Below are 17,544 nucleotides of genomic sequence, written 5' to 3' on the forward strand. Positions count from 1 at the left end.
GGGCTGATTTTGATATTTCTTTTATCTTGCTTGGTGCTTAATCTTTTCAATAACTGGCAGAGCGGCTACATTTTAAAAATGCTGGGCCTGGGGGGTGGGGAATGATATCCATTCTGAAAGCAAACAGGTTTTTGATACAGCAAATTGAGGGACCACCCAACCTTAAATGAACAGACCCTTACTTTCAAGATGGCTTCTACGATTCTTACAAAAGGAAATGGGGCTTGCAACAACATGACAGCTTAACTGCCTTACAAATGGAATGCCAATTTCTTTTAAGATTTGGAAGAAATTGGGCTAAAGCTTCAGTTTCATTTGGAAACTTACCTATTTTTGAAGAGATTAATAATGGGTTAAAATGACAACATGTTCCATATAGCAGTGAATGTAAAATAAGACCTTTACCCTTGATCTACCATTTTCTGCTTTATGCAAAATATGTTTCAGTTTGTTTCATCTAGTAAACACTTCAAAATTATTTTTCTAAGTAAAAGGAGAGCATGTGACTGTGTTTTTAAGTTGGAAAAGAAATGTATACTGTCTACAGTTTTTATACTGTTCTATACCGTGTATACAGTTTTTATATATTTGTTCTTTTATATTGTTTTTAATTGTTCTTAGCTGTCCAGAGTCATATATTTGAGATGGACAGCAAATAAATTGAAGACATAAATAATACTGTAATAAATAACAATACAGAAAAACAAGTTGAATTTGCATTGGTCCACAGTAAAATTGACAGCTACGTCCACTGTTCTGCTCCATTATCAAGGTCAGTAGCAGTTTAGTTTGGGGGTGAGGGTGAGCCATACGATGCCTGGAAGTGAAGGGTGAACAAGTGATGACTATTATATGGATTTTTAAAATGTAGATTTAGTGTTTCAGAAGATAATGCAATACATCCGGATTCCTTAATCTGGTGACTTTCTCCAGAGGCGATGGAATCTCATACCAGCTATAGTCAAAAGAAGATACAGGAAAAATGGAAAGAGCAAGGCCTGCCTTTTCATTACACAACTTTCTCTCTTCAGAGAACTGAAGCAATGTTGATATGGAAAGAAGCTTCCTTGTAGATTTTGGCTCCAGTCTTCAAACATTACTAACTCTGCTTATTCTTTTTCAAAGTGCTATTGAATTTCATGCTACTGGCAAGCAGTTCCACTCTGTTTTTTATGCACATTGCTTCGTGCACACCAGTCACGTTTTCCCAACCATTGCTATTCCTTCTCTAGCTCACAGTCATGTCACATTGACTCCAGCTCATGTCAGTAAACTCCTGAGCGCAGCATGCAGGATCATAGGGGGTGAATTAAAATAAAGGTTAATGTCATTTTTAATGGTTGGCTGGTACTTTAAAAAGACCAAGGAGGAAAAGATAGCTTCTGAAGTTTGATATATTTATTAGACAGCATATCATCAGAGAGAAGTCCCAACCACAGCTGTCAAAGTTGTCAACAGGAAAGTGGGATTATAAGTGGCTCAAACTACAGCTGTAGCCTACATGGCAGTAACTCACTTCCTGGCTCAAGCTGACATGATCAGAGTAGCAAGAAGTGTTCAGTAAACATATATTATAAAATATAAAATATCCAACAGAAATCTCCAAAATTCTAACTTAAAATAGGTATCTGTTTGGAAATCAGCTACTAGAAAGGAAGAGAGTAGGAAAGCTTCCATTTTAATTCTCCTCTGCTTCATTTCATTCATTCATTGCACCTGGAAGCTATAGCTGATCCAAAATGCAATGGTGTGGGCAGTGAAGGGTGAACCTCAATGTGCCCATGTGTCATCAATTGCCAATTTGCTTCTGAGTACAATCCACGTTACTGGTTGTCACCTATAAAATTCTTCATAGCATGGTTATTTGAGTGACTGCCTGACTCCAGTGGTTTCTATCCATCCAGTGAAATTGGGCAGAGCGGGGGTGCTCCAGTCCCTTCTGTTAAACAATGTCACCTAGTGGGGTATCACTAGGTTACATTACATCATCTTTATTGCAGCACCTTCCCTCTGGAACAGCATCTCCCAAAGATCCACGTGGCTCCCATCCTACAAGGTTCTGCAACTTTGTTCAAAATATGTCTGTTCACCCAGGCCTAGGGTTAGGTTATTTTTCCAGGTGCACATCTTTTTTCTCTTTAACTGTTTTCCTCTCTATGTATTTCTTGTTTTATATTGTATTTTTTCTTTGTGAGATACCAAGAGTCATTTTTTATCATGGTAGCGTAGAAATATGTTGAATGAATGAATGAATGAATGAATGAATGAATGAATGAATGAATGAATGGATAAGCCATCCAAAGTTACTTGGGCAGCCTTCTAAATCTCATCAAATAAATTTACTTTACACTTCAGTTGAGAATGCTCTCAGAGAAGCTTGCTTAGGAGTATTAAAAACACAGTGTGCAACATGTAATATTTATGTTGTGCAATCACACCATTGATTCACCACTAAAATTTACAAGATAGAATGAGGGAAGCAGCATGGGTCCAAACATCACAGAGCCTCTCTATGCCTTCATCTTGCTTGAATTAAGCCATGGGTACTTTGGCTGGTTCCAGCTTGTCGGATATGTAATTTCAGTAGATGTACAATTAAGAGCCAGGAATGAAATAGTTGCTAGACTTTTGGATTAAATAACAGGTTCAAATGCCTACTCAGCAAGGCCTGCTCATTCCTTCTGAGTGTCTTTGCACTAGTAAGTGTGTTTAATATGATTCTGCAGATAAAACTGTCCATATTTGTATGTGAAAACCATTTGTGCTATTCTCGGCTCCTTTGAAGCATGGAGGAATGTAAAAGACCATTTTGAATTATTTTTATTTCAAAGCAAAGCCAGCATAACATACCTTAGCATTCTGTAACTGTTTTGTTCATAAATTGTAAAATAAATAAGTCATACTCTGCCATCAGATAGATATTACTAGCACATTAAACAGTGTGATACTAGGAACAAGCAACACATTTTGTAGCAGTTTATTAAGCTGGGCTTCTACACTGGAAACTGCACATAAAGTTAGTCTCCATGTAGCTTCCAGCATGGCCAACTTTCTGCTATATCTAAAAATGTACCCCACAAGTCACCAGGGATTCTGGAAAATGATTATAAATAAAAATTGAAATAGGTGGAATTATAATATGTGTGTGTGTGTGTGTGTGTGTATATATATATATATATATGCATATATATATATGCATTGCCCAATAAAATAAGATCAAAATTATTTCAAAGGCTCCTGGTATTATTTTTTCTTCTGTATATGTGTGTGTGGGGGGGGGGGGAGGGAGGGAGGGAGAGAAGCCCACTCTGCAAAAAGCATCACAAAATGAACACTATTTACCAGTTTGCAAATAAGAGGCTGATTTTAAGTAAGATTGCATGGGGAGGGGCTTCCTAAGGATCTCCCTTCCCTGATATTAGGATTTGCACATTCTCTGAAACAGAATTGAGGAGAGTAGATAATTGAGGTCATTATTGGAACAATTGGTGTGCTTATATTTGCATGCACTGTATGTACACAGGTAGGATAGTTGCTGTTGTGCAGCATAAACCAACCACTAGTTTATTTTAGATGCAAAATGTTTGTAAAACTTCAAGCACTGACTTGTAGCTAAATAAATCTGTGGGTGGCTTCCTACTGACGACGGGAGCTGCGCAAAGCCTCCGGAGGAGTACTTAACTTCAGTCAGTTTCAGGCAACGTAATCTTTCCAGGCTGCTGTGCCCTGTAACATTGAGATCCCTGATACTTGTGGCTGTGTTGCACTAAAGCAACCATTTCAAGGGCCTTCAACCATCTTTCCAGTGAAGTGAAGTGGCCAATCAAAGTGAAGCAGCCTCTCTGGATGATTTGTCTGGAGGCCGAATCAGCTCTATTCTTCCATTCAGCTGAAGGTGGCTGCACAATGGGAAGGGATAATGCTTCACAAAGGCCCGTTAGAGATGGACAATTTGAGTGTTGGCAGCTTGTATCCATTTTGTGTAAATCTATTCAATTTCCATTGAATCAGTCTGCGGATTTTGATAAGAATTAAAAATCATTGCATGTTTTCAAAAGGAACTTACCTTCTGTAGTCATTTTTTACATGAAACTAGCCTTATGAAATGTTTTTGAGCACTTTAAGCCACAACTGCATCCTAAAATTCTGCAGCATCATTTTAGGGCAATTCCATACCACAGCCTAAGCTGCTTTTGTCCCACTCTACTCTTAGCTGTTTCTTAAGTCAACTGCAGAAATTCCAGCCCAAATTGAAGGAGGTTGGCCACAGGGGCAGGCTCGGGCCACTGAAAGACCTGATTGGTTCCCTGCTTCTTGCCCTTCCCATCTGGGCCGGGAAGGCAAGCCTCACTGGCTGCCTCCTATGTGGACCAATCTACCACTGCCCGTCTTTTCCTTTCTGGCAGCGGTGTGCTGGAGCCAGTTCATACTGTCTCATGAGAGCCAATTGTTAAATTTTCTGGAATTTTGTGAGCTGGTTATGATTACAGCTGAACCACTATACCTAGTGCACTGATCAGGTGGAGCGGTGTGGTGTGGTGTGGTGTGGTGGTGGTAATGGAGACAGCTGTAACAGTCTGTGGGAATGCCCTTGGGAGACAGGGCAAGGAGATACAACCAAGGGAATGGTTAGATAAAAGGCAGCTGAGCCTGCAGCAGGGATGTGGGTAGGGCAAGAGGCTCAGAAAAGACCCTCCCTAGTTTCTTGGGCTGTAAAGGAGATGGGGGGAGAGATATACTTTCAGACCTGCAAGATTCTGTTAATATAGCTTTACAATAAAGTAGAATTAGCTCATGTGGTCATGTTTCCTGTCTGATCTACCTCGTAAAGCTGACACCAGCAGAGTAGGTTCTTAAACATTTTCCAGCACACCACTGCTTTTAGGTACTGTTCCTCCTCTCTGGTACACATGCCTTTACTTTGCTTTCCCAGATGTTTCTACCACTGGATGTCTTCATCTCCCCTTCCCACATTATTTTCTTTGATACTAAGCAGAGTCTTTGTTCCCTCCCCCCACAACCCTGCTATGATCAAAACTCTGAAGCCACGATAACCAACTCAACAGGGAACAAATTGTTCTTTTATTCTTTCATTCCTACCTTCCTGTTTAGGTCCATGGTAACTTTGTAGCAAGGAAAAACTGATAGTTCAGCTTCATAGTAACAAAGCAGCAACATTCCTACATTGCAACCTAAAGATGCTTTTAAAAAATAAAAGGAACAGAAGGTTTGTAGTATTGTGGACAGTGCTTCATTCAGTCTCACTATTCTCACTAGACGGGTGTTGAATGGTGCATGATATCTAAGGCTGAGGATAGTTCATTGACTTAGGTCATTGTCAGAACCATATTAGAAAAAGCTTGGGTCAAAAAAAAAGAAAAGGAAAAGGAAAAGGAAAAGGAAAAGGAAAAGGAAAAGGAAAAGGAAAAGGAAAAGGAAGGGAAAAAAAACAGTTCTGAAGCAGAGGTGGAAAACGTGGGTGTGAAATGCATTTGTAATGGGCTGGAACTGAATGAAGAGAATGACATCCATTCCTGCTCTTGAGAAGCAGTGAGTGGCCTTTACTGGAGGCAGACCAAGCACAAAGTGCAGATATTTAGAGTCTGATTGGCTGAAGAACTCAAGGATCTGATTTAGAAACACATCACTTTTGGTAGTTCTTTATCAGTGCATGTATCTTATGCTTCCATATCACACACGCGCATGCACACAGACATATATGCATCTTTACATGTCATTTCTCCCATTCACTGCACAGATGCAAGAAAAACTGTGACAGATTTCATGTTTTGCGCCCTGTGATGCCACCATGTGGGAGGTCAGCTTTTTGTCTGCTTTTGAGACATCATCCTATTTCATCTTAACAAATAGACTCCAATACCCTAATGAACGCATTGATTCATCTTCCCTTAACAGATTTACCCTTAGATAATAGATCTAGTTTTCTGTTAGCTTTAAGAGCAGTATCCGGCCTGAGCCTTCTAACAGCTTAATCAATCACTGATGTTTTCAGCTTCCACTAAGTATATTTGCTTTGCCCCTTGTTTAACTTAAATCTTTCCCCTGTGGGTACGTGTCTATGCCTGCAGCCAATTCATCAGCAAATTATAATTCATATTTTGCATTCAAAGTAGCATCCAAATCCATACAAAATAAGTTTAAAGTATAGCATGTTATGGACGTTGGGAATATATATATATATATTCTTTATCTGGAAGCAATACAATACGTATATAGAATGTGTGTGTGTGTGTGTGTATGTATGTATGTATATGTGTGTGTGTGTGTGTGTGTATATATATACACACACACACACACACACACATACATACACACACACACACACACACAAAATATTTAATGAAATGTTTATATTGGAATTATGTGCGTTTGATTCTATATACATATGTTTTCTTGGAAATATCACTGGATTAATTTCAGTTGCTTCCAGATAAAGAAGTACAGCAGTATGTACCTTATGTATGGTTATTTGGATGATCTCCAGTATTAATTTACTTTCTGCAGTAGTGAGGTAGGTGGTGATTGCTTGAGAGCAAGACAATGGTGCTACATATGTTTGGATCACCAATATATAGACTGCAGGAGAAAATCAGCTGAAGGTAAGGGGGATTGGAAGGAAAAATAAATTTTTAAAAATCCTGTGTATATGATGGTTGACTGCTTACTAGGCATGCATATAGATGTTTATTTTAGCAATTACAGTACATTGCAATGTAATCATCATCATCATCATCATCATAATCATATCCCCCAGGGAGGGACTACCTTGATGTGGTTGTGGGGCTTGCGTGCTCCAAGGAGGATAAGAGCTATACCAGTGTTTCAACCACACTGGACAGGTCTCATCAGAGGAGCCAGATGAAGAGTGCCTCTCCCATAAACAATATGGTGATATGTAATTTACAGAAAGCTATGACAGATCGGTTGTCACCTGGGTCAACAAGGATTGCACTAGATGTTCTAGTTCTGGGACATCTGGTGACAAGTGGGCTACAGGACTCAGGACTGTTGGCTGAGCAACCAAAGCCAACAGCTGCAGGGCTACTGGAAAAAAAAGTTGTTTACCTGTCACAAATATACAAAGACTGAAAACAAAGAAATAATGATCTGCTATTACAAATCAAGTCTAATGAGAAGAGGATATCTGAAAAGAATAGCATCAGTTCTGGAAAGGAGAATAAGACAACAGATGTCAAGCTTATCCAAAGTTACTCTAAAAGGAACCTGATAAAGATAAGGTAAAAAAAAAATGGCATTGTCACATAAACTGGAAAGCAAAACTGATACATTGTGCTCAAAAGTCATGGTGCAGGATCTTGAAAATATAACCTTTGTGTAGATTATTCATGGGAACATATGCGTAGAAAACTTTCTCAGTGTGTCAGAGCGCTACTAACAACAATCTCTCTAGTGAAAAATACATAATCACCCATTTATTGCAATACTATTGCAGAATAGAAGAGAAAGAACTGGGCAAAAAATCACAAAATACAAAGACCTGCAAATAGAAATAGAATGACTGTGGCAAAAGAAAGCAAAGATAGTACCAATAGTAATAGGCACCTTGGATGCAATCCCAAAACATCTGGAGCACCACCTGAACACCATCAGCATTGACAAAATCATCATCAGTCAATTGCAAAAGGCAGCTTTACTTGGAAGAGTTTACATCCTGTGATGATACCTTTAACACCATCAAGCAACATCTGCCTATCCTAGGTCCTTAGGAAAGACTGGATAAGTGGATTAAAAATTTCAAATCCAGTCTAAACATCTGGCTGACTGTACAACCAACAATAAACATATCAAGTATATTTAATAAATTACATTTACTTGTTCTGACCCGGCCTATCTTTTTTGACTGCCTCTGCTAACCTTTTGAAGTAGAGCCCCTGACATGTCACTTGCAAGTGAATATGCAGCTCTCAGTCCCTCCAACACTGAACCCTGACATTGTGAACTCTGACATGGTCATCAAATGAACATGGTGCTGGTGTGATAACATCATCATCACCTTTATCATCAAGAAAAGACATGCTAATTCAGGCAGTAGAAAGAAAGCTGTCTCCCCCACTCCACCATCCCTGTCCCAGTTTTCTTCTTGAATATTTTAAATGTATAAAGGAATTGACTTTCTGTGCTCCATAGGTGCGATTTGTAGGATAGTTAACAAGCAGAGAAGATGTTGAATGGCAGAGCACAGTATGGGATAGAATGGAGCAGCTTCAGTAGAATTTATTTATTTATGAATTTATTTGCAAGTGTAGCTCTGGGTGGTTTAAAGTAATGGATGAAAACTTCACAAAACCAATAAACCAATACAATGCACTCTATCCAAATAGAATGAATTGCCATAATGAAAATGTACTTGCTGCTTCCTCCGGGATTGTAGCTCTTTCCTCAAAGGAAAAAAGAGGGCTACATTATTGTCCTTGAACACAAGTAATTGGATGTCTTCATAAGGTTAAAATGTGTGTCTCTTATGAACTGCCATTCATGACACAAGAACAGAGATTGTTTTTTGGTTCCAGGTTCCCAATGGGGTTTGGTGAATTAATTGTGATTGTTTCTTATTATACCACAAGACAGAAACCTCATGTCAGCCTGTTCTTGATATGCATCTGAACTAGATTAGGACCTGTGGCAGAATACCAAAGAGTTGATTTAGCTCTGAAGCATGATGGTGTATTACTGCCCCTTCACTACATGGGAATTACAATTATTTCATTGGGTTAAAATGCCTCATTGAGCTGCAATACATCAATATATCCTAGTAAAGACAAAAACCAATTTACTAATAAAATCTGAAGTGATAAATGGAAGATTTTAACTGGAAACACAAACCACTTTTACTTTTATTTGAATTGTTATACCTCTACAGATATAGTACTGTCTATAGTCAAGGGGTAGAAGTATTTTAACAAAAAAACATATTTAATACACACAGACACGCAAACATACACATACACACCTTCTTTCCATGCTTCAGAAAGAAGGCAAGGTACAATACATTTAGAATTATGACTTTTTCCCACAGAAAATGTTGGGTCACTGAAGCTCCATGCCAGAAATAATTGTCCTACTGATTTCTGTCTTATATAAAAATACAAAAGGAAGAAAAACTCTGCTAAGGAAATGAAGTGGACTACCACTAATTTTAGATTACTTTAGACTCAGAGGACATTTCCATATGAGGAATCTGGCCATTATTAGCAGTTCTAGACCTGCCCAATTGCATGAAGTTGGCTAGTTTTACATGTTGAATCTTTCATACAGACTAAAAATGTAGACAACATGAACAAAAGATATGGCTTAATGAGGTGGTGCAAACAAATTATTTTAGATGTGTGAAGTTTTGTTCCTGTAGAACTTGTGACAGTTTGGGTTCATGGCATCTCTTTGTTCTTTGTCGTTAGCATTGTAAGGTTACAGCCCTGAAGATGGTTGTAGACTGTTTTTATGGGACTGAGGAGTAACAGCGGTGGTGATGGAGTTCAAGTAAGGTTTGCAAATGAATGTGATTAATCCCAGTGATAAATGCACACATTAACACATCACCTTCCAAACTAGCAGCATTTAGATACAGTTCCCATCATCCCAGGACAGAATAAACATGATAAGAATTGTAGACCAATGCTTCTGGAAGGAATCAGGTTTGTGAAAGCTGCATTAGTCTCCAAGGCAATGTCTAACTGAAATTCTTTCCCCTGCTGATAATTTGTTTCTAATTATATTCCCAATCTCATCAGACTTTCCTGATCCTAACCAGGAGCCCTTTCATAAAATGAGAGTTAAATGTGAAGGATTATATTGTGATGTTGATTAAACTCTGCTATTGATCTCTCCCTTTGATGAACTTTTTTCTCTTTTTTCTTACTGCATTATTATAGTTTTCCCCTAAATAAATTAAGGGGGGGAAAAAACAAACAGTGTGATAAGTCTTAACATCAGCACCAGAATCCTGGCAAGACTCCTGATGTTAGCCTGAGCCATCTTTTTAAATTAAAATCAAACCATCATTTTAAATTTCTCACAATGCCTTGATAGGCCTACTAGAAAATGGAAACTAGCTCTTAGCTCATTGTGTCATTATCAAGAAATGAGACCATCATATCTGGGCTGAAAAAATCTAGATAACCACCATATCCAAGAGTGGTACAAAGAATTAATGTGGAAATGCCATAACAGTTCTTGTGGTTCAAACAATAGCATTAAATGCTGAGCAGCTAGAGAAAAGATTAATCTCAATTTGACCCTGAAGATTCAGCCTCAGTTTGGAAAATGAAAAACAACAGTCAATATTAATGTTAATTCAGAAGCCACATAATTACAGGACTCCAATAGAAGAGAATACATGTAGCTCAAGGTTGAACTGTGGAGTCCTTGGTGCTTTCTGAGCTTGATTGTTTGCTTGAAGACTTTTCATTACCCAACTAGGTAACATCATCAGTGCTCGTAAGTGTGGGGTTTGTTCCCTGTTTATATACTGTACCTTGCCCTGCCAGGGTTGGTGGGGGTGTGGTTTTCTCCTTGGTAGTTCCTTTATTAGGGTATTATTTTCTGCTTTTGATTGCTTGTCTGGTGTTAATATCATTTTGTCTGGGCATTGGCTGCTGGAGGGGATGTGTTCTTCTTACCTTTTTTATTGTCTCTTTTAAATAAATCACATCTACACACTATTTAAATAAACCAAATGTACACATTTACATACCATTTAAAAGAGACAATTAAAAAAGCTAAGAAGGAAACAAAAAAACCCAGAACACATCCTTTCCAGCAGCCAACACCCAGGTAAGCAGGGATTAACATCAGGCAAACAATCAAGCAGAAAAAAGTACTCTAATCAAGGAACCACCAAGGAGGAAACCATACCCCCATGAACACTGTCAAGGCAAGCTACTGTGTATAAACAGGGAGCAAGCTCCATACTTACTTGCACTGATGATGTTACCTAGTTGGGCAATGAAATGTCTGCAGGAAACAACCAAACTCAGAGAGCACCAAGGACTCCACAATTCCAGGACTGTATCAATGTTGACAATGGACAGGATTGTGCTCCCCTGAAATGGCAGGCATCAAACTGGGGCCCTTCCTTGACTCATGGCTTCTGCTGGAACAGCAAATAGTGGCCAGGACCAGGAAGGCTTTTGGCTAGCTTTGATTGATACACCAGTTTCAGCCCTTCTTGGAACTAGGGGTACAGAGGACAATCACGCTTGTCATTTCTTGACTGGATTACTGTAATTCACTTTACATGGGGTGGCCCTTCAAAACCAAACAGAAGCTTCAGCTGGTGCAAAAGGCATCTGTCTGATAATAGATCATCCCTTTTATTTTTATGTTGCAGCATGGTTATGAGACTGGCTACCAGTTTCTTTCAGAGTGTAATTCACAATGCTAGTTAGCACAAAAAAAGCCCTATATTGCTTGAGATCTGGGTATTTCAAGACTGACCATTCTGGACAGAATCTGCTCACTCAGAGTGTAAAAGAGGGAGACCCTGCTGAAGGCTCCTCCTATTGAGAAAGCTGGTGAGAGCAAGTTTGGAAACAAACCTTCCTTCTGGCTTACCCTCCAAAATCAATGTGGGTCCTTCCTTCATAATCTTCCAAAAGCTTGTAAAAACCTGGCCATTTTGGAAGGCTTTGGGGGAGTAGATGGAGTAATACTGCTGTACAACAATTTATTTATTAAATTTCTAGGTCACCCAACTCAAAGTGACTTTGGGTGGCTTCACAAGTTAAAAGAACAACAATGTATAAAAAACAACCAGCATCCAAAGGACAACATAATTCATCATATTGTAGGATGATGTATCTAATATACTTGCTGCAGTACCTTATGTTTATTATTTACTGTTGTACTATTTTATTGTGACTGTGTATATTGCTGATTCTACCCTATTTAAAGTCAGATGGATTGAAGCAGTGTTAAAATCTTCATGAATAAATAAATAGCTCACTCACTCATTCCAAAATGGAATCCTGTGATGCCATGAGTTTTTTGAAGGTTCTGAAAAAAGGAAGAAAGATCCAAGAGATAACCTACATTTTGAAGATTTAGAAGGTTAAAAACCATGCTTAGTAAGTGGAACATGCTTTAAGGTTTAACTCCTGCAAATGAAATGCTATCGAGAAAATCAACATTAATGCACCAGCAATTCAAGGAGAAGCATGGAGCACATATGAAGAATTTAATTGCTCCAGTTTTGCAGGATAAATGTTTTAAATCTTTTAACAGCTGTAAAAAAAACCCTAGAGTACATGTTCCGAGAGAGAGAGAGAGAGAGAAAGAGAGAAATTCTATGGAACAGATGTGAAATCTTATAAAAATGAGGCTAGTTTATATTGCTTTAAGAAAACCTTTAGGTTTCATCTGCCATGGACTTCAGTGCTTCCTTATCTTCCATCAAGCACTTCCCATGGGAAAGGCAGCACTATGGAAATATACACTGCATAAACTATATAAAAGCAACATTTGGGGTTCAATGCATAACAAACCACCATACAAATATAAATTCAAACATTGCATATCCATCAATTTACCGAAAAAAGTGCTCATACCATCTGGCCCAATTAAGCCAAACTATTAACCTGTTTTATAGCATATCTGGGAATGGGTGTCCCATCACTACACATTTAACTTTCTCCAGAACAGAAGGTTCCTCTCCATTGGGAACTCCATGGACCCAATCCAAGCAATATTATGAATAACAACTAGTGTTATTGTTAAGGCATATGGATAATTTATGTAACACCAGCCCCTCCAGTTCCATGGCACACAGAGAGAAGAAGATTGAAATAAAAATGTTGATGAATATATCAGTGCAGATTTGCCATTCCTGCATATCAGTCTTTCCTTGCTAGAACAGCACTAGATGGATTAATGGCTTAGGTATACTATTTTGGAAAATATTATGATGATCATTGCTGGATGGGAAATTGGAAAAAGAACAGTAAGTGGGAAAAGGGAAGGAATTTAATCTTTTTCCAGTTCAAAAAGATGCAATACAGAGATTCATGTTCCAGCCAAGCATTATAAACCCCTAAGAAGTCTTAGAATCAAAGAATGGCTGAATTGGAATTGGCCTTATAAGCCACTAAGTCCAACCTCCTGATCAGTGCAGGAATCAACATTAATGGATTCCTTACACACACACACTTTTATTTATGATTAAAGTTCAAAGACAAATTTGTACAGTAAAACATTGTTAAATTCTAGCTTGTCCCATCGAAGGTGTCGTATTGAGTACTGGCTACTCCAAGAGTTATGCAATATTTTATATCCAAAAGACACAGAATGATAAAATTCACTTCATCTGCCTCTGCAATCCTGCAGTATAGGGCTATTGTATTTTAAATGAAAGTCCTTATGGAAAAGGCAGTATAATAACATGTGATGCATTGTTTCAATTCCCTTGAATTTACACAGGCAAGTCCTCTTGTCCAGGGGAATTTTAGACTGTCTGCTGAGTCAGTGTGTTCACCACCTCCCTATGTAACTGAACTGTATCAGTTTAGGAAGATATTTCTTTATATTAGGAAAGATGGAATCTACATTTTGTAAATCTAATGCCCAGTGGGTCCATATACCAAAAGCTAATCATTATGTTATGACAGAGACTGGAATTCAAGTTATTGGTTTGCTCACTGCAGTAAAAATGTGTTCCAGTGATGTAAACATCACAATTTTCTTAAGTTCTGCTTTCTGCTGGGCCAGGAGCTTTCTTGCTTCACCCATGAAAAGTAGTAGACTAACAGATTAATAGCCTGTGTGTTTTCAGAATTTTTTTGGGAGGGGGAGGTGGGAGGGTTGGCAGCAATCTTTACTTTGTCCCTGAATGCTAGGTACAATCTGACACTGTATTCAGTCTACACTTTTCTTCTGCCCACCTCATATCTGAAACATCTGATATAATTTGGGGACTTTTTTCTTCTTCCCCATCCAGTGATTTTGGTATCATTATGATCAATTGTAAGTTCTAGAGAACTAGAAATTTTCACACTCCTGTTCCATTTGAACTGGTCCTAACAAAGGTATTTAATTATGCTTTAAGAACAACAACAACACAGGTCTGATAGTTTTTAAATTATTTTTTATGAAGTTTCCCATTGTGTACAGTGGTCACAATATTTTTTAATCATAGAAATGTGGTTAGAAAAGTTATGGACATGCTTCAGATGGACACAAATGGAATAATCAGCAATCATTAACCTCATGAAATCCTATTCTCCTTAATATATTTCTTTTCCTTTGTAGAACTTTATGCATTTATTTTTCAGAATAAGAAGACAAATATCAAGCTTATCCAAAGTTATTCTGAAAGGAACCTGATAAAGATAAGGTAAAAAAAAACAAATGGCATTGTCACATAAACTGGAAAGCAAAACTGATACATTGTGCTCAAAAGTCATGGTGCAGGATCTTGAAAATATAACCTTTGTGTAGATTATTCATGGGAACATATGCATAGAAAACTTTCTCACTGTGGCGGAGCACTACTAACAATCTCTCTAGTGGAAAATACATAATCACCCATTTATTTTACTTATCAAAATGCATGAAAACCCTTCAGTGCTCCCTTCCCTCCAATGGTTTGAACATAAATCTGGTCAGTCTAAAGGAATGACACAATTTTGTATTACCGTTTCAAATTCTATTCTGTCCCCATATCATCCCCAAAACAGGAAATAACATTACTTTTCAAAGCTATATCTCATACCTTATCTCAAAAAACTAAAATGCATTTTTCTGCTATAATCATCTGTAGGTTGAATCACAATGGATCAAATGCCTCTGACTATGGATTGAGAGGACCAGCAGATCATGGCTGCTCCTCCATGGCTCCCACAGTTGATTGTAACCTTCTCCAACGCTATACTGAACCACTATGACATGCCATGGTCTGTTGCTGTGGGACATTTTGTTCAACTTGAGGCACCCATCCCTTTATTCAGATGAAGGGATCCTTCTTAGAGCAAGGCCCTGTAGGTGAAGGGATCCTCTCACAAGTGCTTCTTGAATTAATCTTGTTTTAATCTTTCCTCAGTGGGATGCCTGCAGAGTGGGATGGCCAGAAGTGGTGGCAGCCAAAACTATCTAGAAGGCTGCAAGGACAGAATTATTGACAGAGCATAGCACTGCAAGGCAGCAACAATGGCATGATGTAATCTTTTGCTCTGTCCCTCTTAGATTGCACACTATCTTTCCAATGGACAAATAACAGTGATGCTACACCAGGACATGAACTATTCATTTTGGGAGGATTTATTTACTTATTGTTGGAGGGCTTCTTTTTATGATGTTTTTGATTGTTAGCCGCTCAGTGCTTTTGGAAATGGGCAGCATACTAACTAAACAAATGAAAAAATACATAGAATGCATTATAAAGTCCATTTGTGTCAGTCTTAGCAATTTCCAGGGGGAAAAAAAATCTCCTGTGTTTTTATTTTCATTTTTGTGCTTTCACACAATTGCTGTTTTCACTTATGCAGTTTCAGATTTTATCAGCATTCAGCCACAGTACTGGATTTGTATGAAACAATCATATTTCAATCACCTATAAAATTTAAATGTACCAAATTGGGGTACATAAATCAGAACAGCACAACAGTCAATTGTTATCAATACTTACTACTGAGGAGCTGATATTAAAAGGACATCATTGTGACAGAGGAACCATGTAGCTTTGAAAATGTGGGGTTGGACCAGAAACTGGGAGACAATAAGTTCCAGTCTTCCTTTAGCCACAGAAGTCAGCTGAGTAACCTTGGGCCAGTAGATTTATCTCTCAATGTACATCACAGGGTTGTTGTGGGGAAAATAGGAGGAGGAAGCATTATATGAAGTATGTCACCTTGAGTTGGACAAAATAAGTGGAATAGATGATGATCATGGTAACAATGATATTCTGCTTCTAGATAGATGCTCCAAGTTATGCATCACTTCAGCTATAATAGTATAGGACCTGACTACTTGAGGCACTGCCTGTCTCCATATTTTTCTGCCCATCTGGTGAGGTCAGCTAGAGTGGGCATGCTCTGGGTCCCATTGATGAAGCAGTGTCATGCTATGGGGCCCAGGAAGGATGCCTTCTCTGTGATGGTTCCTGTCCTGTGAAGTGATATTCCCCCGGAAATCCTTATTGCTCCCATCCTTTCATTTTTCAATGTTCTCCCAGGCCTTGGGTTAGGATGGGGTTGAGCCCCTTTGTTTTTTAATTCTGTTTTCTGGTCAGCTGTATTTTCTTTCTTTGATATGTGCTGTTTTCTTTTCAGTTCTTTTAAATTGTAAGCCACCCAATCTTTCTGCTTGAATACATGCTTCAAGATCGGGGGCATACCTGTATTTTGGTTGCTTTAAAGCACCAACAAACCGTGCAATCAACAGCATTTGGTGTCTCTGAAGTGTATAGATGAGCATGTAGCTCTTCCCAGATTTAAGTTTAAACAGTAAGTTGGAACCATTCTGCAGCTATTATGCTGTTTTTATATTCCTTTTAGACTGCATAACAGCTAAAGCAACATTATCAATTTAATCAATTGATAAGCAAAGAGATTTCAACCTCTGACATGATATTAAATATAATGATTATTCAATACGTTGAACCAAAAACTTTGAGCTGTTCCTCCTGATTAAAGATACATTATCTACTATAATGAGAAACAGTTTGGTCTAGTGGCTAAGAGACTTGAATGGAAGGTGGAAACCTGATCCTGCCTTAGGCCTGGAAGCCAATAGGGTGACTTTAGCCAGTCACTCCCTCTCTCAGTCTTAGGTAAAAGTCCGTGGCAAACAACTTCTGAAAATGCTGCCAAAACTACATGGACTTGTGCACAAAGTCACCAGGAGTCAAGATTGATTCCAAGGAGACTTTACTGCTAAACTGTTCTAGACAACTAAGCAGCTTTAGGATTTGGATGGGAGACCACTTCAAAATCCAATGCTGTAAGCTAGTTTGAGCAGTTGGGGGGGGACTTCCCAGAAGAAGGAACAGCAAAGTACTTCTGTATCATGCCAAGAAAACTGCATTCATTTGTCCATGTATCACCCAGAATTGATCTGTAAAGAATAAGGAAGATTACCTTGATGGAGAGATGCAGAAGCTGTTGCCTAAGCAAAAGTAGCTGAAGCATTTTCTTTAAAGTCCAGAACATTCAGATAACATTCAGAAGTGGCTCAGACAGACACCATCCTAATTCACTAAACATATAAGAAGGAAGAAGAGTTACAGTGCAATCAGACTTGTTATTATAGTCAGTCTCAATAAAAATAGTTTTAGCTTTCCTGTGGAGTTGATTTCATGGTCTGTCTACCTAATGGGGCTGACATGAGCTTCATTCAGTGGTTACTTTACTTTTTGTGATTTTTTTTTTTACTGGTTTAAATATTATTAATATTGCATGGTTTTATATTGATTTGTTACATTGATTGTAACCTGGCCTAAGATTTATTTATTTTAATATTAAATAATTAATTTATAGAGCTCACAGGATGCTCTAGTCACCCAACTCTGAGTAGCAT

Source organism: Python bivittatus, unplaced genomic scaffold (genome assembly GCF_059951505.1).
Source record: "Python bivittatus isolate LINGU-HERP-01145 unplaced genomic scaffold, Pbiv_v1 ctg000480_np1212, whole genome shotgun sequence".
In the NCBI taxonomy this organism is placed as follows: domain Eukaryota; kingdom Metazoa; phylum Chordata; class Lepidosauria; order Squamata; family Pythonidae; genus Python; species Python bivittatus.